Raw genomic sequence first — 26501 nt, forward strand, 5'->3', positions numbered from 1 at the left:
AACCACTACATCCTCGGCACACAGCCCAGAGGGAGCGCTCTCACTCCCTCTGTGTGCTTCCCCCCACCCCCCAAAGTCAGGGATGGAAGGGGAAGCCCTTCCCCTTCCACCCCGACCCCCCCACACCCCCATAATGACGTCAGAGCGCGATCGCGCGCTGACTTCATTATGGGATCCTCGCCGCACAGGAAGCCATTTGCTTCCTGTGCGGCGACGAGTAAAGAGGTGAGTTCCTCTTCCCGGTGGGTGGGGGGTTGGGGCTAAAGAGGCACCGGGGAAAAGGAAAGGCTTTTCCTTTTCCCCGGTGTCTCTTTGAGCATTCCTGCTGCCCGATCGCATTGCGATCGGGCAGCAGGAATGCCCACTAGACACCAGGGATTTTTTGTTGTTGTTGTTCTTTCGTGTTTTTGTCTTCCGGGGAGCGGCCCCTTGGGCAAGGGTCACTCCCCTTTAGGGGGCAATTACTACGGCCATTTCTGCCCCCTTGGGGGCAGAAAACACTAGATCACCAGGGATTTATATTGTTATGAGCATTTATGTGTTGGGGGGTGCCCCCTTGGGCAAGGGGCGCCCCCCCCAAGGGGGCAGAGAACTGTTGGCCTTTTCTGCCCCCCTTGGGGGCAGATCGGCCTATTTTTTTTAGGTCCATCTGCCCCCAAGGGGGGCAGAAGCCACTTAGGCACCAGGGATTGTGTGTGTAGTGGATGGGGGGGGGCGCCCCCTTGGGCAAGGGTCGCTCCCCTTTGGGGGGCATGTCTTTTAGGGCCATTTCTGCCCCCCTTGAGGGCAGATCAGCCTATTATTTTTAGGCTGATCTGCCCCAAGGGGGGCAGAAACCACTAGAACACCAGGGATTTTTTTTTATGTGTTTATTTTTGTGGGGGGCGTCCCCTTGGGCACGGGGCGCCCCCCCAAGGGGGGCATTGACCTGTTGGCCATTTCTGCCCCCCCTGGGGGCAGATGGGCCTATTTTTGTAGGCCCACCTGCCCCCAAGGGGTGCAGAAGCCACTTAGACACCAGGGATAGTGTGTGTGTGTGTGTGTTAGTGGATGGGGGGGGCCTTGGGCAAGGGTCGCCCCCCACTTTGGGGGCACATGTACCCAGGCCATTTCTGCACCCCTTGGAGACAGATCAGCCTATTATTTTTAGGCTGGTCTGCCCCCAAGGTGGGCAGAAACCACTAGAACGCCAGGGTTTTTTTTTGTATTTGTTTATTTTTGTGGGGGGCGTCCCCTTGGTCACGGGGCGCCCCCCCAAGGGGGGCATTGACCTGTTGGCCATTTCTACACCCCCTGGGGGCAGATGGGCCTATTATGTTAGGCCCACCTGCCCCCAAGGGGGGCAGAAGCCACTTAGACACCAGGGATAGTGTGTGTGTGTGTTAGTGGATGAGGGGGGGCCTTGGGCAAGGGTCGCCCCCCACTTTGGGGGCACATGTACCCAGGCCATTTCTGCACCCCTTGGAGACAGATCAGCCTATTATTTTTAGGCTGGTCTGCCCCCAAGGGGGGCAGAAACCACTAGAACGCCAGGGATTTTTTTAAATGTGTTTATTTTTGTGGGGGGGGGGCGTCCCCTTGGTCACGGGGCGCCCCCCCTAAGGGGGGCATTGACCTGTTGGCCATTTCTACACCCCCTGGGGACAGATGGGCCTATTTTGTTAGGCCCACCTGCCCCCAAGGGAGGCAGAAGCCACTTAGACACCAGGGATAGTGTGTGTGTGTGTGTGTGTGTTAGTGGATGGGGGGGGCCTTGGGCAAGGGTCGCCCCCCACTTTGGGGGCACATGTACCCAGGCCATTTCTGCAAACCTTGGAGACAGATCAGCCTATTATTTTTAGGCTGGTCTGCCCCCAAGGGGGGCAGAAACCACTAGAATGCCAGGGATTTCTTTTAATTTGTTTATTTTTGTGGGGGGGCGTCCCCTTGGGCACGGGGCGCCCCCCCAAGGGGGGCATTGACTTGTTGGCCATTTCTACACCCCCTGGGGGCAGATGGGCCTATTTTGTAAGGCCCACCTGCCCCCAAGGGGGGCAGAAGCCACTTAGACACCAGGGATAGTGTGTGTGTGTGTGTGTGATAGTGGATTGGGGGGGGGGGGGGCCTTGGGCAAGGGTCGCCCCCCACTTTGGGGGCACATGTACCCAGGCCATTTCTGCACCCCTTGGAGACAGATCAGCCTATTATTTTTAGGCTGGTCTGCCCCCAAGGTGGGCAGAAACCACTAGAACGCCAGGGTTTTTTTTGTATTTGTTTATTTTTGTGGGGGGCGTCCCCTTGGTCACGGGGCGCCCCCCCAAGGGGGGCATTGACCTGTTGGCCATTTCTACACCCCCTGGGGGCAGATGGGCCTATTATGTTAGGCCCACCTGCCCCCAAGGGGGGCAGAAGCCACTTAGACACCAGGGATAGTGTGTGTGTGTGTTAGTGGATGAGGGGGGGCCTTGGGCAAGGGTCGCCCCCCACTTTGGGGGCACATGTACCCAGGCCATTTCTGCACCCCTTGGAGACAGATCAGCCTATTATTTTTAGGCTGGTCTGCCCCCAAGGGGGGCAGAAACCACTAGAACGCCAGGGATTTTTTTAAATGTGTTTATTTTTGTGGGGGGGGGCGTCCCCTTGGTCACGGGGCGCCCCCCCTAAGGGGGGCATTGACCTGTTGGCCATTTCTACACCCCCTGGGGACAGATGGGCCTATTTTGTTAGGCCCACCTGCCCCCAAGGGAGGCAGAAGCCACTTAGACACCAGGGATAGTGTGTGTGTGTGTGTGTGTGTTAGTGGATGGGGGGGGCCTTGGGCAAGGGTCGCCCCCCACTTTGGGGGCACATGTACCCAGGCCATTTCTGCAAACCTTGGAGACAGATCAGCCTATTATTTTTAGGCTGGTCTGCCCCCAAGGGGGGCAGAAACCACTAGAATGCCAGGGATTTCTTTTAATTTGTTTATTTTTGTGGGGGGGCGTCCCCTTGGGCACGGGGCGCCCCCCCAAGGGGGGCATTGACTTGTTGGCCATTTCTACACCCCCTGGGGGCAGATGGGCCTATTTTGTAAGGCCCACCTGCCCCCAAGGGGGGCAGAAGCCACTTAGACACCAGGGATAGTGTGTGTGTGTGTGTGTGATAGTGGATTGGGGGGGGGGGGGGCCTTGGGCAAGGGTCGCCCCCCACTTTGGGGGCACATGTACCCAGGCCATTTCTGCACCCCTTGGAGACAGATCAGCCTATTATTTTTAGGCTGGTCTGCCCCCAAGGTGGGCAGAAACCACTAGAATGCCAGGGTTTTTTTTTTATTTGTTTTTTTTTGTGGGGGGGCGTCCCCTTGGTCACGGGGCGCCCCCCCAAGGGGGGCATTGACCTGTTGGCCATTTCTACACCCCCTGGGAGCAGATGGGCCTATTATGTTAGGCCCACCTGCCCCCAAGGGGGGCAGAAGCCACTTAGACACCAGGGATAGTGTGTGTGTGTGTGTGTGTTAGTGGATGGGGGGGGCCTTGGGCAAGGGTCACCCCCACTTTGGGGGCACATGTACCCAGGCCATTTCTGCCCCCCTTGGAACAGATCAGCCTATTATTTTTAGGCTGGTCTGCCCCCAAGGGGGGCAGAAACCACTAGAACGCCAGGGATTTTTAAATTTTTTTTTTATTTTTGTGGGGGGGGGGGCGTCCCCTTGGTCACGGGGCGCCCCCCCAAGGGGGGCATTGACCTGTTGGCCATTTCTACACCCCCTGGGGGCAGATGGGCCTATTTTGTTAGTCCCACCTGCCCCCAAGGGGGGCAGAAGCCACTTAGACACCAGGGATATTGTGTGTGTGTGTGTGTGTTAGTGGATGGGGGGTCCTTGGGCAAGGGTCGCCCCCCACTTTGGGGGCACATGTACCCAGGCCATTTCTGCACCCCTTGGAGACATATCAGCCTATTATTTTTAGGCTGGTCTGCCCCCAAGGTGGGCAGAAACCACTAGAATGCCAGGGATTTTTTTTTATTTGTTTATTTTTGTGGGGGGGCGTCCCCTTGGGCACGGGGCGCCCCCCCAAGGGGGGCATTGACCTGTTGCCATTTCTACACCCCCTGGGGGCAGATGGGCCTATTTTCTTAGGCCCACCTGCCCCCAAGGGGGGCAGAAGCCACTTAGGCACCAGGGAGAGTGTTGTGTGTGTTTTTTGGTTTGTTTGAGGGCTGTCCCCTTTGGCAAGGGTCGCTCTCCATGGGGACACACTACTAAAGGTATTTTCTGGCTTCCTTGGGGCAGACAGGCCTATTCTTTTAGTAGGCCCATCTGCCCCTATGGCAGAATCCACTTAGGCACCAATTTCTAAATGTTTGATGGTGGGGTGTTTGTCAACTGAAGAAGTCTTTGCATTTGTGATAAAAAATGTTTTCCTCCTTTTTGTTCTAGTTCAAAGCTTTTGCTTTATTTGCTGTGGCTCCTTGCCGTTTTGGCGGTGGTTGACCTGCAGTTTGCACAGTTGCATGTTTTAGGTAAGTAAAAACAATTTACTCCAAAGGAGTATTGTTGCAATGCATGAATGACATATTTGTAGGGGGTGTACTAAATGCAGGATTGTGTGTGAAATTGTCCTTAGGTTTGTGCACAATGATATTTGTTTTGTCTTATTTCTAATTTGCCTTTCTTTCTTTATTTTTAGTGGGATATCATTGGTGATTGCTGTGTAGTTGCTGGTGAATCAAGCTTTTTCAGGCAAGTGAGCGGTATAGTTTGTGAGTTTATAACTCTTACTAACAAAGGTACACTTTCTTACTTGTCTTACACAGTGCTGGTTGTTGGTGGTGAATTTGTCCAGTTAATTTTAGCAGGAGAGATTATGGCTAGCCGCAGGATGACCGCTCAGCAGGTGGTTGGCATGCTTTTTGAGTCACAGTCTGATCATGACTATGAGACGGACTCTGCATCTGAGGCAGAGGAGGAAGTCAGAGATTCTGGCAGTGATGTTTCTGTTGGAGGGGAATCTTCTGATGATGAAGCCACACTCAGTGCAGATGAAGGGCCTGTTTTAGAGGAGGACATTGATGTGCCAATAGTGCAGCAACCTGGGGCTGAAAGGTTTCCCGTTATAAGACCTGATGTCTGGGTTGCCCCAAACATGGAGCAGCCAGAGTTGCCTGCCTTTACTGGTCTCCCGGGGTGTAACGCCAATACAGAGAACTTTATGCCTATCAATTTCTTTGAGTTATTCATGGATGATATGTTTTTGGAAGAGATTGTTGAGCAGACTAATTTGTATGCGGAGCAGCATTTGAGGGACAACGCTGCTAGACTTAGGCCACACTCTAGAGCTGCCCAGTGGATTCCCACAAATTTTGGAGGAGTTAAAAAAGTTTTTGGGTTTGACTTTTTTGATGGGGTTGATAAGGAAGCCGTCACTGGCTTCGTATTGGTCTACTAGTCCCTTGATGGCAACAGCTATATTTCCAGCGACCATGAGTCGTAATCGGTATTTGCTTCTTCTTAGGATGCTGCATTTTGTTGACAATGCATTAGCCTTGCCACGAGATCACCCAGATTCTGACCGTCTTTTTAAGATTAGGCCTGTCCTTGATTATTTTGTAGATCGGTTTTCGGAGGTCTATGTTCCAGGCAAAGAGTTAAGTGTGGACGAGTCTTTGGTCCTCTTCAAGGGTCGTTTGGTTTTTAGGCAGTACATTCCTAGCAAAAGGGCACGATATGGAATTAAATTGTATATGCTGTCTGAAAGTAGGACAGGATATGTGTATAGTTTCCGTGTGTACACTGGTAGGGATTCCAATATTGACCCCCCTGGTTGTCCTCCCACTTTTGGAGTTACTGAGAAAATTGTGTGGGATCTTGGTAGACGACTGTTCAACAAAGGTCACCATTTGTATGTAGATAACTTCTACACTGGTGTGCAATTGTTCAAGGAATTGTTTAGAGTGGACACTGTTGCTTGTGGCACACTCCGTTCTAACCGGAAAGGCTATCCAAGGGAGCTTGTCTGTAAAAAACTTGAGAGAGGACAGTGCTGTGCCTTGCGGAACGAGGAGCTGCTAGCTTTGACATTTTCAGACAAGAGGGATGTCTACATGCTAAGTACCATCCATGATGAGAGTACTTCCCCTGTGACTGTTTGGGGCCAGGTTGCTGAAGTGCGCAAACCTGTGTGCATTTTAGATTATAAGAAGCACATGGGAGGTGTAGATAGAGTTGACCAGAGGTTGGAAGCTTATACTGCTATTTGTAAGTCTTACGTTTGGTATAAGAAGTTAGCACTTCACCTCTTCCACTTAGCAACCTTCAATGCTTTTATTGTGTTTAGGGATAGGTCTCCAGAGTCAAAGATGACATTTGTGAAATTTCAGGAGTCAGTGATAAAGAGCCTTATTGTGGTGGAACAGGCCAGAGTTCCTAGAGAAGCAGTGGTGGAGGATGTGGCTAGATTGAAAGATCGCCACTTTGCTGAGCACATTCCTCCCACACCCAAAAAAGACTTTCCAGCTAAGAAATGTAGAGTGTGTTTTCGAAGAGGTGTCCGGAGGGAGACTCGAATGTACTGCCCAGATTGTCCTTCAAAGCCTGGGCTGTGTGTCGGTGCTTGTTTTAAGAATTACCACACCCAGAAGAATTTCTGGGAACAACCATGAGTGTAAACTCATGTCTGTTTTGTATTTTCATGTGTTTAGTTTCATGGTTAGCATTTCTGTCATGTTCTTAGTTAGAGCTTTTGTGTTTGTAGTTTTTTAATTCTTTCTACTTAGTTAGGGGTGCCTCTGTTAAAAAAATAAAAAAAAAATTATGCCATTGTGTGTGGAGTGGGGCTTGGCTGAGAGTGTACATATTGACTTGCTGTTGGCTACTGCAACACACTGCCAGTCAAACACCAGTCCACACACTCCCATCAGCTGGTGTGATTGTTGTATCAGGCATGTGGGCGTATGTAAGTGATGGGCCCTTGAGTGGCGCTGTCTGTCGATGTGAGTGTTGTAATGTGCTGGGCCCGTGGCTGGCGGTGTGAATGGCCTTGTGTGTGTCATGTATGAAAGTTGGGTGAATGGACTGTAAAGCGGTTGGTGCCTTGTCGCGGCTTTACAGCTCACGAGCTGAGTCATTGGTTCAGTTTTTTGCCTTTCAGTTACTAACCGTGCATTTCATTTTTGTGAAAGCTCTTCTGTTAGTAAAATTTGATCCACTGAACCATCACTCACCCTCGTGACAAATCCAACCAGTATGTGTGGTAAAAATGACAAAACCCGCTCCGCTGTAATCAGGCGTCGCAGCACACCTGTGACACGCTAGGTGCCTCCGGTGGGACCCCAATGATGAAGCATGCCACCAACTTGGTTGGTGGGTGAGGGGTCTTTTTCACATAACCTAAGTGTGTTTCTTTTCAAAATGTTTGTGTTTGGCACATCACGGACGTATGTGGGCACATCAAAACGATATATTACAACACTACCTGTGTTTGGGGGGGAGAGGGCACCTATGTTTTTGGTCCTGTGTGCGGCCTTCATCTAGGGAAACCTACCAAACCCAGACATTTTTTAAAACTAGACACCCCAAGGAGTCCAGGGAGGTGCGGCTTGCGTGGATCCCCCAACATTTTCTTACCCAGACTCCTCTGTAAACCTCAAAATGTGCTTAAAAAAGCATATTTTCCTTACTTTTCTTCGTAAGATCACCACTCCAGCACAAAATTCCTACTCCCTAGTGTTCCCCTCAGTCTCAAAAGTAAAATGACACCTCACTTATGTGGGTCCCCAAAGCAGAGTCAGTCTAAAGATGTATAAAAGAATATGTCCTTATAAACTTGCTGTGCTATCCCCTCTATCTCTACAAGTTTTGGGCCTTATTCTGTTGCAGGCACCAGGCCCACCCACACAAGTGAGGTATCATTTTTATCGGGAGACTTGGGGGAACGCTGGGTGGAAGGAAATTTGTGGCTCCACTCAGATTCCAGAACTTTCTGTCACCGAAATGTGTGGAAAATGTGTTTTTTTAGACAGAATTTGAGGTTTGCAAAGGATTCTGGGTAACAGAACCTGGTCAGAGCCCCGCAAGTCACCCCATCTTGGATTCCCCTAGGTCTCTAGGTTTAAAAAATGCACAGGTTTGGTAGGTTTCCCTAGGTGCCGGCTGAGCTAGAGGCCAAAATCTACAGGTAGGCACTGTTTTCAATGAAAAAATGTGATGTGTCCACGTTGCGTTTTGGGGTGTCTGCTGTCGCGGGCGCTAGGCCTACCCACACAAGTGAGGTATCATTTTTATCGGGAGACGTGGGGGAACGCTGGGTGGAAGGAAATTTGTGGCTCCTCTCAGATTCCAGAACTTTCTGCCACAGAAATGTTAGGAACATGTGTTTTTTTAGACAAATTTTGAGGTTTGCAAAGGATTCTGGGTAACAGAACCTGGTCCGAGCCACACAAGTCACCCCATCTTGGATTCCCCTTGGTCTCTAGTTTTCAGAAATGCACAGGTTTGGTAGGTTTCCCTAGGTGGCGGCTGAGCTACAAGCCAAAATCTACAGGTAGGCACTTTGCAAAAAACACCTCTGTTTTCCTTCACAAATTTGGATGTCTCCACGTTGCGCTTTGGGGCGTTTCCTGTCTCAGGCGCTAGGCCTACCCACACAAGTGAGGTATCATTTTTATCGGGAGACGTGGGGGAACGCTGGGTGGAAGGAAATTCGTGGCTCCTCTCAGATTCCAGAACTTTCTGCCACAGAAATGTGAGGAACATGTGTTTTTTTAGCCAAATTTTGAGGTTTGCAAAGGATTCTGGGTAACAGAACCTGGTCCGAGCAACACAAGTCACCCCATCTTGGATTCCCCTTGGTCTCTAGTTTTCAGAAATGCACAGGTTTGGTAGGTTTCAATAGGTGGCGGCTGAGCTACAAGCCAAAATCTACAGGTAGGCACTTTGCAAAAAACACCTCTGTTTTCCTTCAAAAATTTGGCTGTGTCCACGTTGCGCTTTGGGGCATTTCCTGTCACGGGCGCTAGGCCTACGCACACAAGTGAGGTATCATTTTTATCGGGAGATGTGGGGCAACGCTGGGTGGAAGGAAATTCGTGGCTCCTCTCAGATTCCAGAACTTTCTGCCACAGAAATGTGAGGAACATGTGTTTTTTAGCCAAATTTTGAGGTTTGCAAAGGATTCTGGGTAACAGAACCTGGTCCGAGCCACACAAGTCACCCCATCTTGGATTCCCCTAGGTCTCTAGTTTTCAGAAATGCACAGGTTTGGTAGGTTTCCCTAGGTGGCGGGTGAGCTACAGGCCAAAATCTACAGGTAGGCACTTTGCAAAAAACACCTCTGTTTTCCGTCACAAATTTGGATGTGTCCACGTTGCGCTTTGGGGCGTTTCCTGTCACGGGCGCTAGGCCTACCCACACAAGTGAGGTATCATTTTTATCGGGAGACGTGGGGGAACGCTGGGTGGATGGAAATTTGTGGCTCCTCTCAGATTCCAGAACTTTCTGCCACAGATATGTTAGGAACATGTGTTTTTTTAGCCAAATTTTGAGGTTTGCAAAGGATTCTGGGTAACAGAACCTGGTCCGAGCCACACAAGTCACCCCATCTTGGATTCCCCTAGGTCTCTAGTTTTCAGAAATGCACAGGTTTGGTAGGTTTCCCTAGGTGGCGGCTGAGCTACAGGCCAAAATCTACAGGTAGGCACTTTGCAAAAAACACCTCTGTTTTCCTTCAAAAATTTGGCTGTGTCCACGTTGCGCTTTGGGGCGTTTCCTGTCACGGGCGCTAGGCCTACGCACACAAGTGAGGTATCATTTTTATCGGAAACGTGGGGGAACGCTGGGTGGAAGGAAATTCGTGGCTCCTCTGAGATTCCAGAACTTTCTGCCACAGAAATGTTAGGAACATGTGTTTTTTTAGCCCAATTTTGAGGTTTGCAAAGGATTCTGGGTAACAGAACCTGGTCTGAGCCACACAAGTCACCCCACCTTGGATTCCCCTAAGTCTCTAGTTTTCAGAAATGCACAGGTTTGGTAGGTTTCCCTAGGTGGCGGCTGAGCTACAGGCCAAAATCTACAGGTAGGCACTTTGCAAAAAACACCTCTGTTTTCCTTCAAAAATTTGGCTGTGTCCACGTTGCGCTTTGGGGCATTTCCTGTCACGGGCTCTAGGCCTACGCACACAAGTGAGGTATCATTTTTATCGGGAGATGTGGGGCAACGCTGGGTGGAAGGAAATTCGTGGCTCCTCTCAGATTCCAGAACTTTCTGCCACAGAAATGTGAGGAACATGTGTTTTTTTAGCCAAATTTTGAGGTTTGCAAAGGATTCTGGGTAACAGAACCTGGTCCGAGCCACACAAGTCACCCCATCTTGGATTCCCCTTGGTCTCTAGTTTTCAGAAATGCACAGGTTTGGTAGGTTTCAATAGGTGGCGGCTGAGCTACAAGCCAAAATCTACAGGTAGGCACTTCGCAAAAAACACCTCTGTTTTCCTTCACAAATTTGGATGTGTCCACGTTGCGCTTTGGGGCGTTTCCTGTCGCGGGCGCTAGGCCTACCCACACAAGTGAGGTATCATTTTTATCGGGGGACGTGGGGGAACGCTGGGTGGAAGGAAATTTGTGGCTCCTCTCAGATTCCAGAACTTTCTGCCACAGAAATGTGAGGAACATGTGTTTTTTTAGCCAAATTTTGAGATTTGCAAAGGATTCTGGGTAACAGAACATGATCCGAGCCACACAAGTCACCCCATCTTGGATTCCCCTAGGTCTCTAGTTTTCAGAAATGCACAGGTTTGGTAGGTTTCCCTAGGTGGCGGCTGAGCTACAGGCCACAATCTACAGGTAAGCACTTTGCAAAAAACACCTCTGTTTTCCTTCAAAAATTTGGCTGTGTCCACGTTGCGCTTTGGGGCATTTCCTGTCACGGGCGCTAGGCCTACGCACACAAGTGAGGTATCATTTTTATCGGGGGATGTGGGGCAATGCTGGGTGGAAGGAAATTCGTGGCTCCTCTCAGATTCCAGAACTTTCTGCCACAGAAATGTGAGAAACATGTGTTTTTTTAGCCAAATTTTGAGGTTTGCAAAGGATTCTGGGTAACAGAACCTGGTCCGAGCCACACAAGTCACCCCATCTTGGATTCCCCTAGGTCTCTAGTTTTCAGAAATGTACAGGTTTGGTAGGTTTCCCTAGGTGGCGGCTGAGCTACAGGCCAAAATCTACAGGTAGTCACTTTGCAAAAAACACCTCTGTTTTCCTTCACAAATTTGGATGTCTCCACGTTGCGCTTTGGGGCGTTTAGTGTCGCGGCCGCTAGGCCTACCCACACAAGTGAGGTATCATTTTTATCGGGAGACGTGGGGGAACCCTGGGTGGAAGGAAATTTGTGGCTCCTCTCAGATTCCAGAACTTTCTGCCACAGAAATGTTAGGAACATGTGTTTTTTTAGCCAAATTTTGAGGTTTGCAAAGGATTCTGGGTAACAGAACCTGGTCCGAGCCACACAAGTCACCCCACCTAGGATTCCCCTAGGTCTCTAGTTTTCAGAAATGCACAGGTTTGGTAGGTTTCCCTAGGTGGCGGCTGAGCTACAGGCCAAAATCTACAGGTAGGCACTTTGCAAAAAACACCTCTGTTTTCCTTCACAAATTTGGATGTGTCCACGTTGCGCTTTGGGGCGTTTCCTGTCGCGGGCGCTAGGCCTACCCACACAAGTGAGGTATCATTTTTATCGGGAGACGTGGGGGAACGCTGGGTGGAAGGAAATTTGTGGCTCCTCTCAGATTCCAGAACTTTCAGCCACAGAAATGTTAGGAACATGTGTTTTTTTTAGCCAAATTATGAGGTTTGCAAAGGATTCTGGGTAACAGAACCTGGTCCGAGCCACACAAGTCACCCCATCTTGGATTTCCCTAGGTCTCTAGTTTTCAGAAATGCACAGGTTTGGTAGGTTTCCCTAGGTGGCGGCTGAGCTACAGGCCAAAATCTACAGGTAGGCACTTTGCAAAAAACACCTCTGTTTTCCTTCACAAATTTGGATGTGTCCACGTTGCGCTTTGGGGCGTTTCCTGTCACGGGCGCTAGGCCTACCCACACAAGTGAGGTATCATTTTTATCGGGAGACGTGAGGGAACGCTGGGTGGAAGGAAATTTGTGGCTCCTCTCAGATTCCAGGACTTTCTGTCACAGAAATGTTGGGAACATGTGTTTTTTTAGCCAAATTTTGAGCTTTGCAAAGGATTCTGGGTAACAGAACCTGGTCCGAGCCACACAAGTCACCCCACCTTGGATTCCCCTAGGTCTCTAGTTTTCAGAAATGCACAGGTTTGGTAGGTTTCCCTAGGTGGCGGCTGAGCTACAGGCCAAAATCTACAGGTAGGCACTTTGCAAAAAACACCTCTGTTTTCCTTCAAAAATTTGGCTGTGTCCACGTTGCGCTTTGGGGCATTTCCTGTCACGGGCGCTAGGCCTACGCACACAAGTGAGGTATCATTTTTATAGGGAGATGTGGGGCAACGCTGGGTGGAAGGAAATTCGTGGCTCCTCTCAGATTCCAGAACTTTCTGCCACAGAAATGTGAGGAACATGTGTTTTTTTAGCCAAATTTTGAGGTTTCCAAAGGATTCTGGGTAACAGAACCTGGTCCGAGCCACACAAGTCACCCCATCTTGGATTCCCCTAGGTCTCTAGTTTTCAGAAATGCACAGGTTTGGTAGGTTTCCCTAGGTGGCGGCTGAGCTACAGGCCAAAATCTACAGGTAGTCACTTTGCAAAAAACACCTCTGTTTTCCTTCACAAATTTGGATGTGTCCACGTTGCGCTTTGGGGCGTTCCCTGTCGCGGCCGCTAGGCCTACCCACACAAGTGAGGTATCATTTTTATCGGGAGACGTGGGGGAACGCTGGGTGGAAGGAAATTTGTGGCTCATCTCAGATTCCAGAACTTTCTGCCACAGAAATGTTAGGAACATGTGTTTTTTTAGCCAAATTTTGAGGTTTGCAAAGGATTCTGGGTAACAGAACCTGGTCCGAGCCACACAAGTCACCCCACCTTGGATTCCCCTAGGTCTCTAGTTTTCAGAAATGCACAGGTTTGGTAGGTTTCCCTAGGTGGCGGCTGAGCTACAGGCCAAAATCTACAGGTAGGCACTTTGCAAAAAACACCTCTGTTTTCCTTCACAAATTTGGATGTGTCCACGTTGCGCTTTGGGGCGTTTCCTGTCGCGGGCGCTAGGCCTACCCACACAAGTGAGGTATAATATTTATCGGGAGACGTGGGGGAACGCTGGGTGGAAGGAAATTTGTGGCTCCTCTCAGATTCCAGAACTTTTTGCCACAGAAATGTTAGGAACATGTGTTTTTTTTAGCCAAATTTTGAGGTTTGCAAAGGATTCTGGGTAACAGAACCTGGTCCAAGCCACACAAGTCACCTCACCTTGGATTCCCCTAGGTCTCTAGTTTTCAGAAATGCACAGGTTTGGTAGGTTTCCCTAGGTGGCGGCTGAGCAACAGGCCAAAATCTACAGGTAGGCACTTTGCAAAAAACAACTCTGTTTTCCTTCAAAAATTTGGCTGTGTCCACGTTGCGCTTTGGGGCGTTTCCTGTCACGGGCGCTAGGCCTACGCACACAAGTGAGGTATCATTTTTATCGGAAACGTGGGGGAACGCTGGGTGGAAGGAAATTCGTGGCTCCTCTGAGATTCCAGAACTTTCTGCCACAGAAATGTTAGGAACATGTGTTTTTTTAGCCCAATTTTGAGGTTTGCAAAGGATTCTGGGTAACAGAACCTGGTCCGAGCCACACAAGTCACCCCACCTTGGATTCCCCTAGGTCTCTAGTTTTCAGAAATGCACAGGTTTGGTAGGTTTCCCTATGTGGCGGCTGAGCTACAGGCCAAAATCTACAGGTAGGCACTTTGCAAAAAACACCTCTGTTTTCCTTCAAAAATTTGGCTGTGTCCACGTTGCGCTTTGGGGCATTTCCTGTCACGGGCTCTAGGCCTACGCACACAAGTGAGGTATCATTTTTATCAGGAGATGTGGGGCAACGCTGGGTGGAAGGAAATTCGTGGCTCCTCTCAGATTCCAGAACTTTCTGCCACAGAAATGTGAGGAACATGTGTTTTTTTAGCCAAATTTTGAGGTTTGCAAAGGATTCTGGGTAACAGAACCTGGTCCGAGCCACACAAGTCACCCCATCTTGGATTCCCCTTGGTCTCTAGTTTTCAGAAATGCACAGGTTTGGTAGGTTTCCCTAGGTGGCGGGTGAGCTACAAGCCAAAATCTACAGGTAGGCACTTTGCAAAAAACTCCTCTGTTTTCCGTCACAAATTTGGATGTGTCCACGTTGCGCTTTGGGGCGTTTCCTGTCGCGGGCGCTAGGCCTACCCACACAAGTGAGGTATCATTTTTATCGGGAGACGTGGGGGAACGCTGGGTGGAAGGAAATTTGTGGCTCCTCTCAGATTCCAGAACTTTCTGCCACAGAAATGTGAGGAACATGTGTTTTTTTAGCCAAATTATGAGATTTGCAAAGGATTCTGGGTAACAGAACCTGGTCCGAGCCGCACAAGTCACCCCATCTTGGATTCCCCTAGGTCTCTAGTTTTCAGAAATGCACAGGTTTGGTAGGTTTCCCTAGGTAGCGGCTGAGCTACAGGCCACAATCTACAGGTAGGCACTTTGCAAAAAACACCTCTTTTCCTTCAAAAATTTGGCTGTGTCCACGTTGCGCTTTGGGGCATTTCCTGTCATGGGCGCTAGGCCTACGCACACAAGTGAGGTATCATTTTTATCGGGAGATGTGGGGCAAGGCTGGGTGGAAGGAAATTCGTGGCTCCTCTCAGATTCCAGAACTTTCTGCCACAGAAATGTGAGGAACATGTGTTTTTTTAGCCAAATTTTGAGGTTTCCAAAGGATTCTGGGTAACAGAACCTGGTCCGAGCCACACAAGTCACCCCATCTTGGATTCCCCTAGGTCTCTAGTTTTCAGAAATGCACAGGTTTGGTAGGTTTCCCTAGGTGGCGGCTGAGCTACAGGCCAAAATCTACAGGTAGTCACTTTGCAAAAAACACCTCTGTTTTCCTTCACAAATTTGGATGTGTCCACGTTGCGCTTTGGGGCGTTCCCTGTCGCGGCCGCTAGGCCTACCCACACAAGTGAGGTATCATTTTTATCGGGAGACGTGGGGGAACGCTGGGTGGAAGGAAATTTGTGGCTCATCTCAGATTCCAGAACTTTCTGCCACAGAAATGTTAGGAACATGTGTTTTTTTAGCCAAATTGTGAGGTTTGCAAAGGATTCTGGGTAACAGAACCTGGTCCGAGCCACACAAGTCACCCCACCTTGGATTCCCCTAGGTCTCTAGTTTTCAGAAATGCACAGGTTTGGTAGGTTTCCCTAGGTGGCGGCTGAGCTACAGGCCAAAATCTACAGGTAGGCACTTTGCAAAAAACACCTCTGTTTTCCTTCACAAATTTGGATGTGTCCACGTTGCGCTTTGGGGCGTTTCCTGTCGCGGGCGCTAGGCCTACCCACACAAGTGAGGTATAATATTTATCGGGAGACGTGGGGGAACGCTGGGTGGAAGGAAATTTGTGGCTCCTCTCAGATTTCAGAACTTTTACAGAAATGTTAGGAACATGTGTTTTTTTAGCCAAATTTTGAGGTTTGCAAAGGATTCTGGGTAACAGAACCTGTCCAAGCCACACAAGTCCACCTCACCTTGGATTCCCCTAGGTCTCTAGTTTTCAGAAATGCACAGGTTTGGTAGGTTTCCCTAGGTGGCGGCTGAGCAACAGGCCAAAATCTACAGGTAGGCACTTTGCAAAAAACAACTCTGTTTTCCTTCAAAAATTTGGCTGTGTCCACGTTGCGCTTTGGGGGCGTTTCCTGTCACGGGCGCTAGGCCTACGCACACAAGTGAGGTATCATTTTTATCGGAAACGTGGGGGAACGCTGGGTGGAAGGAAATTCGTGGCTCCTCTGAGATTCCAGAACTTTCTGCCACAGAAATGTTAGGAACATGTGTTTTTTTAAGCCCAATTTTGAGGTTTGCAAAGATTCTGGGTAACAGAACCTGGTCCGAGCCACACAAGTCACCCCACCTTGGATTCCCCTAGGTCTCTAGTTTTCAGAAATGCACAGGTTGGTAGGTTTCCCTATGTGGCGGCTGAGCTACAGGCCAAAATCTACAGGTAGGCACTTTGCAAAAAACACCTCTGTTTTCCTTCAAAAATTTGGCTGTGTCCACGTTGCGCTTTGGGGCATTTCCTGTCACGGGCTCTAGGCCTACGCACACATGTGAGGTATCATTTTTATCGGGAGATGTGGGGGCAACGCTGGGTGGAAGAAATTCGTGGCTCCTCTCAGATTCCAGAACTTTCTGCCACAGAATGTGAGGAACATGTGTTTTTTTAGCCAAATTTTGAGGTTTGCAAAGGATTCTGGGTAACAGAACCTGGTCCGAGCCACACAAGTCACCCCATCTTGGATTCCCCTTGGTCTCTAGTTTTCAGAAATGCACAGGTTTGGTAGGTTTCCCTAGGTGGCGGGTGAGCTACAAGCCAAAATCTACAGGTAGGCACTTTGCAAAAAACACCTCTGTTTTCCGTCACAAATTTGGATGTGTCCACGTTGCGCTTTGGGGCGTTTCCTGTCGCGGGGCGCTAGGCCTACCCTCACAAGTGAGGTATCATTTTTATCGGGGAGACGTGGGGGAACGCTGGGTGGAAGGAAATTTGTGGCTCCTCTCAGATTCCAGAACTTTCTGCCACAGAAATGTGAGGAACATGTGTTTTTTTAGCCAAATTATGAGATTTGCAAAGGATTCTGGGTAACAGACCTGGTCCGAGCCGCACAAGTCACCCCATCTTGGATTCCCCTAGGTCTCTAGTTTTCAGAAATGCACAGGTTTGGTAGGTTTCCCTAGGTGGCGGCTGAGCTACAGGCCACAATCTACAGGTAGGCACTTTGCAAAAAACACCTCTTTTTCCTTCAAAAATTTGGCTGTGTCCACGTTGCGCTTTGGGGGCATTTCCTGTCATGGGCGCTAGGCCTACGCACACAAGTGAGGTATCATTTTTATCGGGAGATGTGGGGCAAAGCTGGGTGGAAGGAAATTCGTGGCTCCTCTCAGATTCCAGAACTTTCTGCCACAGAAATGTGAGAAACATGTGTTTTTTTAGCCAAATTTTGAGGTTTGCAAAGGATTCTGGGTAACAGAACCTGGTCCGAGCCACACAAGTGACCCCATCTTGGATTCCCCTAGGTCTCTAGTTTTCAGAAATGCACAGGTTTGGTAGGTTTCCCTAGGTGGCGGCTGAGCTACAAGCCAAAATCTACAGGTAGGCACTTTGCAAAAAACACCTCTGTTTTCCTTCACAAAATTTGGATGTGTCCACGTTGCGCTTTGGGGCGTTTCCTGTCGCGGGCACTAGGCCTACCCACACAAGTGAGGTATCATTTTTATCGGGAGACGTGGGGGAACGCTGGGTGGAAGGACATTTGTGGCTCCTCTCAGATTCCAGAACTTTCTGCCACAGAAATGTTAGGAACATGTGTTTTTTTAGCCAAATTTTGAGGTTTTGCAAAGGATTCTGGGTAACAGAACCTGGTCCGAGCCACACAAGTCACCCCATCATTGGATTCCCCTACGTCTCTAGTTTTCAGAAATGCACAGGTTTGGTAGGTTTCCCTAGGTGGCGGCTGAGCTACAGGCCAAAATCTACAGGTAGTCACTTTGCAAAAAACACCTCTGTTTCCTTCACAAATTTGGATGTGTCCACGTTGCGCTTTGGGGCGTTTCCTGTTGCGGCCGCTAGCCTACCCACACAAGTGAGGTATCATTTTATCGGGAGACGTGGGGGAACGCTGGGTGGAAGGAAATTTGTGGCTCCTCTCAGATTCCAGAACTTTCTGCCACAGAAATGTTAGGAACATGTGTTTTTTTAGCCAAATTTTGAGGTTTGCAAAGGATTCTGGGTAACAGAACCTGGTCCGAGCCACACAAGTCACCCCACCTTGGATTCCCCTAGGTCTCTAGTTTTCAGAAATGCACAGGTTTGGTAGGTTTCCCTAGGTGGCGGCTGAGCTACAGGCCAAAATCTACAGGTAGTCACTTTGCAAAAAACACCTCTGTTTTCCTTCAAAAATTTGGCTGTGTCCACGTTGCGCTTTGGGGCGTTTCCTGTCACGGGCGCTAGGCCTACGCACACAAGTGAGGTATCATTTTTATCGGAAACGTGGGGGAACGCTGGGTGGAAGGAAATTCGTGGCTCCTCTGAGATTCCAGAACTTTCTGCCACAGAAATGTTAGGAACATGTGTTTTTTTAGCCAAATTTTGAGGTTTGCAAAGGATTCTGGGTAACAGAACCTGGTCCGAGCCACACAAGTCACCCCATCTTGGATTCCCCTTGGTCTCTAGTTTTCAGAAATGCACAGGTTTGGTAGGTTTCCCTAGGTGCGGGTGAGCTACAAGCCAAAATCTACAGGTAGGCACTTTGCAAAAAACACCTCTGTTTTCCGTCACAAATTTGGATGTGTCCACGTTGCGCTTTGGGGCGTTTCCTGTCGCGGGCGCTAGGCCTACCCACACAAGTGAGGTATCATTTTTATCGGGAGACGTGGGGGAACGCTGGGTGGAAGGAAATTTGTGGCTCCTCTCAGATTCCAGAACTTTCTGCCACAGAAATGTGAGGAACATGTGTTTTTTTAGCCAAATTTTGAGGTTTGCAAAGGATTCTGGGTAACAGAACCTGGTCCGAGCCACACAAGTCACCCCACCTTGGATTCCCCTAGGTCTCTAGTTTTCAGAAATGCACAGGTTTGGTAGGTTTCCCTAGGTGGCGGCTGAGCTACAGGCCAAAATCTACAGGTAGGCACTTTGCAAAAAACACCTCTGTTTTCCTTCACAAATTTGGATGTGTCCACGTTGCGCTTTGGGGCGTTTCCTGTCGCGGGCGCTAGGCCTACCCACACAAGTGAGGTATCATTTTTATCGGGAGACGTGGGGGAACGCTGGGTGGAAGGAAATTTGTGGCTCATCTCAGATTCCAGAACTTTCTGCCACAGAAATGTGAGGAACATGTGTTTTTTTAGCCAAATTTTGAGGTTTGCAAAGGATTCTGGGTAACAGAACCTGGTCCGAGCCACACAAGTCACCCCACCTTGGATTCCCCTAGGTCTCTAGTTTTCAGAAATGCACAGGTTTGGTAGGTTTCCCTAGGTGGCGGCTGAGCTACAAGCCAAAATCTACAGGTAGGCACTTTGCAAAAAACACCTCTGTTTTCCTTCACAAATTTGGATGTGTCCACGTTGCGCTTTGGGGCGTTTCCTGTCGCGGGCGCTAGGCCTACCCACACAAGTGAGGTATCATTTTTATCGGGAGACGTGGGGGAACTCTGGGTGGAAGGACATTTGTGGCTCATCTCAGATTCCAGAACTTTCTGCCACAGAAATGTTAGGAACATGTTTTTTTAGCCAAATTTTGAGGTTTGCAAAGGATTCTGGGTAACAGAACCTGGTCCGAGCCACACAAGTCACCCCACCTTGGATTCCCCTAGGTCTCTAGTTTTCAGAAATGCACAGGTTTGGTAGGTTTCCCTAGGTGGCGGCTGAGCTACAAGCCAAAATCTACAGGTAGGCACTTTGCAAAAAACACCTCTGTTTTCCTTCACAAATTTGGATGTGTCCACGTTGCGCTTTGGGGCGTTTCCTGTCACGGGCGCTAGGCCTACCCACACAAGTGAGGTATAATATTTATCGGGAGACGTGGGGGAACGCTGGGTGGAAGGACATTTGTGGCTCCTCTCAGATTCCAGAACTTTCTGCCACAGAAATGTGAGGAACATGTGTTTTTTTAGCCAAATTTTGAGGTTTGCAAAGGATTCTGGGTAACAGAACCTGGTCCGAGCCACACAAGTCACCCCATCTTGGATTCCCCTACGTCTCTAGTTTTCAGAAATGCACAGGTTTGGTAGGTTTCCCTAGGTGGCGGCTGAGCTACAGGCCAAAATCTACAGGTAGTCACTTTGCAAAAAACACCTCTGTTTTCCTTCAAAAATTTGGCTGTGTCCACGTTGCGCTTTGGGGCGTTTCCTGTCACGGGCGCTAGGCCTACGCACACAAGTGAGGTATCATTTTTATCGGAAACGTGGGGGAACGCTGGGTGGAAGGTTTTCGTGGCTCCTCTGAGATTCCAGAACTTTCTGCCACAGAAATGTTAGGAACATGTGTTTTTTTAGCCAAATTTTGAGGTTTGCAAAGGATTCTGGGTAACAGAACCTGGTCCGAGCCACACAAGTCACCCCATCTTGGATTCCCCTTGGTCTCTAGTTTTCAGAAATGCACAGGTTTGGTAGGTTTCCCTAGGTGGCGGGTGAGCTACAAGCCAAAATCTACAGGTAGGCACTTTGCAAAAAACACCTCTGTTTTCCGTCACAAATTTGGATGTGTCCACGTTGCGCTTTGGGGCGTTTCCTGTCGCGGGCGCTAGGCCTACCCACACAAGTGAGGTATCATTTTTATCGGGAGACGTGGGGGAACGCTGGGTGGAAGGAAATTTGTGGCTCCTCTCAGATTCCAGAACTTTCTGCCACAGAAATGTGAGGAACATGTGTTTTTTTAGCCAAATTTTGAGATTTGCAAAGGATTCTGGGTAACAGAACCTGGTCCGAGCCACACAAGTCACCCCATCTTGGATTCCCCTTGGTCTCTAGTTTTCAGAAATGCACAGGTTTGGTAGGTTTCCCTAGGTGGCGGCTGAGCTACAGGCCAAAATCTACAGGTAGGCACTTTGCAAAAAACAACTCTGTTTTCCTTTACAAATTTGGATGTGTCCACGTTGCGCTTTGGGGCGTTTCCTGTCGCGGGCGCTAGGCCTACCCACACAAGTGAGGTATCATTTTTATCGGGAGACGTGGGGGAACGCTGGGTGGAAGGAAATTTGTGGCTCCTCTCAGATTCCAGAACTTTCAGCCACAGAAATGTTAGGAACATGTGTTTTTTTAGCCAAATTTTGAAGTTTGCAAAGGATTCTGGGTAACAGAACCTGGTCCGAGCCACACAAGTCACCCCATCTTGGATTCCCCTAGGTCTCTAGTTTTAAGAAATGCACAGGTTTGGTAGGTTTCCCTAGGTGGCGGCTGAGCTACAGGCCAAAATCTACAGGTAGGCACTTTGCAAAAAACACCTCTGTTTTCCTTCATAAATTTGGATGTGTCCACGTTGCGCTTTGGGGCGTTTCCTGTCGCGGGCGCTAGGCCTACCCACACAAGTGAGGTATCATTTTTATCGGGAGACGTGAGGGAACGCTGGGTGGAAGGAAATTTGTGGCTCCTCTCAGATTCCAGGACTTTCTGCCACAGAAATGTTAGGAACATGTGTTTTTTTAGCCAAATTTTGAGGTTTGCAAAGGATTCTGGGTAACAGAACCTGGTCCGAGCCACACAAGTCACCCCACCTTGGATTCCCCTAGGTCTCTAGTTTTCAGAAGTGCACAGGTTTGGTAGGTTTCCCTAGGTGGCGGCTGAGCTACAGGCCAAAATCTACAGGTAGGCACTTTGCAAAAAACACCTCTGTTTTCCTTCAAAAATTTGGCTGTGTCCACGTTGCGCTTTGGGGCATTTCCTGTCATAGGCGCTAGGCCTACGCACACAAGTGAGGTATCATTTTTATCGGGAGATGTGGGGCAAGGCTGGGTGGAAGGAAATTCGTGGCTCCTCTCAGATTCCGGAACTTTCTGCCACAGAAATGTGAGAAACATGTGTTTTTTTAGCCAAATTTTGAGGTTTGCAAAGGATTCTGGGTAACAGAACCTGGTCCGAGCCACACAAGTCACCCCATCTTGGATTCCCCTAGGTCTCTAGTTTTCAGAAATGCACAGGTTTGGTAGGTTTCCCTAGGTGGCGGCTGAGCTACAAGCCAAAATCTACAGGTAGGCACTTTGCAAAAAACACCTCTGTTTTCCTTCACAAATTTGGATGTGTCCACGTTGCGCTTTGGGGCGTTTCCTGTCGCGGGCGCTAGGCCTACCCACACAAGTGAGGTATCATTTTTATCGGGAGACGTGGGGGAACGCTGGGTGGAAGGACATTTGTGGCTCCTCTCAGATTCCAGAACTTTCTGCAACAGAAATGTTAGGAACATGTGTTTTTTTAGCCAAATTTTGAGGTTTGCAAAGGATTCTGGGTAACAGAACCTGGTCCGAGCCACACAAGTCACCCCATCTTGGATTCCCCTACGTCTCTAGTTTTCAGAAATGCACAGGTTTGGTAGGTTTCCCTAGGTGGCGGCTGAGCTACAGGCGAAAATCTACAGGTAGTCACTTTGCAAAAAACACCTCTGTTTTCCTTCACAAATTTGGATGTGTCCACGTTGCGCTTTGGGGCGTCTTCTGTCGCGGCCGCTAGGCCTACCCACACAAGTGAGGTATCATTTTTATCGGGAGACGTGGGGGAACGCTGGGTGGAAGGAAATTTGTGGCTCCTCTCAGATTCCAGAACTTTCTGCCACAGAAATGTTAGGAACATGTGTTTTTTTAGCCAAATTTTGAGGTTTGCAAAGGATTCTGGGTAACAGAACCTGGTCCGAGCCACACAAGTCACCCCACCTTGGATTCCCCTAGGTCTCTAGTTTTCAGAAATGCACAGGTTTGGTAGGTTTCCCTAGGTGGCGGCTGAGCTACAGGCCAAAATCTACAGGTAGGCACTTTGCAAAAAACACCTCTGTTTTCCTTCACAAATTTGGATGTGTCCACGTTGCGCTTTGGGGCGTTTCCTGTCGCGGGCGCTAGGCCTACCCACACAAGTGAGGTATCATTTTTATCGGGAGACGTGGGGGAACTCTGGGTGGAAGGACATTTGTGGCTCCTCTCAGATTCCAGAACTTTCTGCCACAGAAATGTTAGGAACATGTGTTTTTTTAGCCAAATTTTGAGGTTTGCAAAGGATTCTGGGTAACAGAACCTGGTCCGAGCCACACAAGTCACCCCATCTTGGATTCCCCTACGTCTCTAGTTTTCAGAAATGCACAGGTTTGGTAGGTTTCCCTAGGTGGCGGCTGAGCTACAGGCCAAAATCTACGGGTAGTCACTTTGCAAAAAACACCTCTGTTTTCCTTCACAAATTTGGATGTGTCCACGTTGCGCTTTGGGGCGTTTCCTGTCGCAGCCGCTAGGCCTACCCACACAAGTGAGGTATCATTTTTATCGGGAGACGTGGGGGAACGCTGGGTGGAAGGAAATTTGTGGCTCCTCTCAGATTCCAGAACTTTCTGCAACAGAAATGTTAGGAACATGTGTTTTTTTAGCCAAATTTTGAGGTTTGCAAAGGATTCTGGGTAACAGAACCTGGTCCGAGCCACACAAGTCACCCCATCTTGGATTCCCCTACGTCTCTAGTTTTCAGAAATGCACAGGTTTGGTAGGTTTCCCTAGGTGGCGGCTGAGCTACAGGCCAAAATCTACAGGTAGTCACTTTGCAAAAAACACCTCTGTTTTCCTTCACAAATTTGGATGTGTCCACGTTGCGCTTTGGGGCGTCTCCTGTCGCGGCCGCTAGGCCTACCCACACAAGTGAGGTATCATTTTTATCGGGAGACGTGGGGGAACGCTGGGTGGAAGGAAATTTGTGGCTCCTCTCAGATTCCAGAACTTTCTGCCACAGAAATGTTAGGAACATGTGTTTTTTTAGCCAAATTTTGAGGTTTGCAAAGGATTCTGGGTAACAGAACCTGGTCCGAGCCACACAAGTCACCCCACCTTGGATTCCCCTAGGTCTCTAGTTTTCAGAAATGCACAGGTTTGGTAGGTTTCCCTAGGTGGCGGCTGAGCTACAGGCCAAAATCTACAGGTAGGCACTTTGCAAAAAACACCTCTGTTTTCCTTCACAAATTTGGATGTGTCCACGTTGCGCCTTGGGGCGTTTCCTGTCGCGGGCGCTAGGCCTACCCACACAAGTGAGGTATCATTTTTATCGGGAGACGTGGGGGAACTCTGGGTGGAAGGACATTTGTGGCTCCTCTCAGATTCCAGAACTTTCTGCCACAGAAATGTTAGGAACATGTGTTTTTTTAGCCAAATTTTGAGGTTTGCAAAGGATTCTGGGTAACAGAACCTGGTCCGAGCCACACAAGTCACCCCATCTTGGATTCCGCTACGTCTCTAGTTTTCAGAAATGCACAGGTTTGGTAGGTTTCCCTAGGTGGCGGCTGAGCTACAGGCCAAAATCTACGGGTAGTCACTTTGCAAAAAACACCTCTGTTTTCCTTCACAAATTTGGATGTGTCCACGTTGCGCTTTGGGGCGTTTCCTGTCGCAGCCGCTAGGCCTACCCACACAAGTGAGGTATCATTTTTATCGGGAGACGTGGGGGAACGCTGGGTGGAAGGAAATTTGTGGCTCCTCTCAGATTCCAGAACTTTCTGCCACAGAAATGTTAGGAACATGTGTTTTTTTAGCCAAATTTTGAGGTTTGCAAAGGATTCTGGGTAACAGAACCTGGTCCGAGCCACACAAGTCACCCCACCTTGGATTCCCCTAGGTCTCTAGTTTTCAGAAATGCACAGGTTTGGTAGGTTTCCCTAGGTGGCGGCTGAGCTACAGGCCAAAATCTACAGGTAGGCACTTTGCAAAAAACAACTCTGTTTTCCTTCACAAATTTGGATGTGTCCACGTTGCGCTTTGGGGCGTTTCCTGTCGCGGGCGCTAGGCCTACCCACACAAGTGAGGTATCATTTTTATCGGGAGACGTGGGGGAACGCTGGGTGGAAGGACATTTGTGGCTCCTCTCAGATTCCAGAACTTTCTGCCACAGAAATGTTAGGAACATGTGTTTTTTTAGCCAAATTTTGAGGTTTGCAAAGGATTCTGGGTAACAGAACCTGGTCCGAGCCACACAAGTCACCCCACCTTGGATTCCCCTAGGTCTCTAGTTTTCAGAAATGCACAGGTTTGGTAGGTTTCCCTAGGTGGCGGCTGAGCTACAGGCCAAAATCTACAGGTAGGCACTTTGCAAAAAACAACTCTGTTTTCCTTCACAAATTTGGATGTGTCCACGTTGCGCTTTGGGGCGTTTCCTGTCGCGGGCGCTAGGCCTACCCACACAAGTGAGGTATCATTTTTATCGGGAGACGTGGGGTAACGCTGGGTGGAAGGAAATTTGTGGCTCCTCTCAGATTCCAGAACTTTCAGCCACAGAAATGTTAGGAACATGTGTTTTCTTAGCCAAATTTTGAAGTTTGCAAAGGATTCTGGGTAACAGAACCTGGTCCGAGCCACACAAGTCACCCCATCTTGGATTCCCCTAGGTCTCTAGTTTTCAGAAATGCACAGGTTTGGTAGGTTTCCCTAGGTGGCGGCTGAGCTACAAGCCAAAATCTACAGGTAGGCACTTTGCAAAAAACACCTCTGTTTTCCTTCACAAATTTGGATGTGTCCACGTTGCGCTTTGGGGCTTTTCTTGTCGCGGGCGCTAGGCCTACCCACACAAGTGAGGTATCATTTTTATCGGGAGACGTGGGGGAACGCTGGGTGGAAGGACATTTGTGGCTCCTCTCAGATTCCAGAACTTTCTGCCACAGATATGTTAGGAACATGTGTTTTTTTAGCCAAATTTTGAGGTTTGCAAAGGATTCTGGGTAACAGAACCTGGTCCGAGCCACACAAGTCACCCCATCTTGGATTCCCCTACGTCTCTAGTTTTCAGAAATGCACAGGTTTGGTAGGTTTCCCTAGGTGGCGGCTGAGCTACAAGCCAAAATCTACAGGTAGGCACTTTGCAAAAAACACCTCTGTTTTCCTTCACAAATTTGGATGTGTCCACGTTGCGCTTTGGGGCTTTTCTTGTCGCGGGCGCTAGGCCTACCCACACAAGTGAGGTATCATTTTTATCGGGAGACGTGGGGGAACGCTGGGTGGAAGGAAATTTGTGGCTCCTATCAGATTCCAGAACTTTCTGCCACAGAAATGTTAGGAACATGTGTTTTTTTAGCCAAATTTTGAGGTTTGCAAAGGATTCTGGGTAACAGAACCTGGTCCGAGACACACAAGTCACCCCACCTTGGATTCCCCTAGGTCTCTAGTTTTCAGAAATGCACAGGTTTGGTAGGTTTCCCTAGGTGGCGGCTGAGCTACAGGCCAAAATCTACAGGTAGGCACTTTGCAAAAAACAACTCTGTTTTCCTTCACAAATTTGGATGTGTCCACGTTGCGCTTTGGGGTGTTTCCTGTCGCGGGCGCTAGGCCTACCCACACAAGTGAGGTATCATTTTTATCGTGAGACGTGGGGGAACGCTGGGTGGAAGGAAATTTGTGGCTCCTCTCAGATTCCAGAACTTTCAGCCACAGAAATGTTAGGAACATGTGTTTTTTTAGCCAAATTTTGAAGTTTGCAAAGGATTCTGGGTAACAGAACCTGGTCCGAGCCACACAAGTCACCCCATCTTGGATTCCCCTAGGTCTCTAGTTTTCAGAAATGCACAGGTTTGGTAGGTTTCCCTAGGTGGCGTCTGAGCTACAGGCCAAAATCTACAGGTAGGAACTTTGCAAA

Source organism: Pleurodeles waltl, chromosome 10 (genome assembly GCF_031143425.1).
Source record: "Pleurodeles waltl isolate 20211129_DDA chromosome 10, aPleWal1.hap1.20221129, whole genome shotgun sequence".
In the NCBI taxonomy this organism is placed as follows: domain Eukaryota; kingdom Metazoa; phylum Chordata; class Amphibia; order Caudata; family Salamandridae; genus Pleurodeles; species Pleurodeles waltl.